The 837-nt window shown below is 37.8% G+C and overlaps 1 long non-coding RNA gene across 1 annotated transcript in view; it reads right to left on the bottom strand.

The window, feature by feature from the left end:
* Positions 1-837, bottom strand: part of LOC107729008 (uncharacterized) — a 23,686-nt gene that overhangs the window by 15,469 nt on the left and 7,380 nt on the right. The window lies entirely within an intron of this gene.

Raw genomic sequence — 837 nt, 5'->3', positions numbered from 1 at the left:
GTGTCCCTGCCCGGTGGAGTCGCACGGTAGAGTCGATGGTCTTTACACGAGGAGAGCTTCACACAACTGCGGTAAACTAAGCTTTTTTAATTCATTGAACAAACTCAAATTGAATTCAGCTGGACACACTTACCTGTTTATCACAACTAATGGCCAAGCAAAGCGCACGACACTGACAAGGTACGCGATACAGTACGAGACCAAATGAGACTTCAGCACATCTCCTAAACAAAACAAGCGTTTCCTAGCAACGACAACTGCACTAAACACTGAGACAAGAAATAAATACACTTACGAGCTGCTTTTCACTTCTGCTGATTGACTGCTTCTCTCAAAGAGTATCTTAACACTATTTTGCTGGCACTTGAACACACTTTCCTGTTTATCACAACTAATGGCCAAGCAAAGCGCACGAATGTACTACAGCCTTAAGTAACGAAAGCAGTATTTCTGAATATTGAGCGTGATGTTTGTATATTGAATTATAACGCATTACATTTCATACGTAATATGCACACGCAAGTAACATTTTTAATAAGTAACATTTTTGAAGGGGTTTGGTGTTAGACAGTCTTGATGGTTCCTTGAAACAATTTAATTTAAAGCTTGGAAAAGTGTGAATAGTTCTTAAGTATGAATTGTTGTAACCTTGACAAATGAAAAGTAAACCGCTACACCAAGTTTATGGTTTTACATGTCACTTACATCCATCCCCTATGGATTGCCAAAGAATGAACGAGATCCATTTGCCTGAGTCATAAATACAAGTATATAGGGAAATAAAAGGTAAATGAGCATTAAACCAAAGTACAAAAAAAAAAAAAAAAAAGAAGCCTC

Source organism: Sinocyclocheilus rhinocerous, unplaced genomic scaffold (assembly GCF_001515625.1).
Source record: "Sinocyclocheilus rhinocerous isolate Xijiao unplaced genomic scaffold, SAMN03320098_v1.1 scaffold2682, whole genome shotgun sequence".
Taxonomy (NCBI): Eukaryota; Metazoa; Chordata; class Actinopteri; order Cypriniformes; family Cyprinidae; genus Sinocyclocheilus; species Sinocyclocheilus rhinocerous.
The sequence above is the reverse complement of the archived record's forward strand: the minus strand, read 5'-3'. Positions and strand labels throughout refer to the sequence as shown.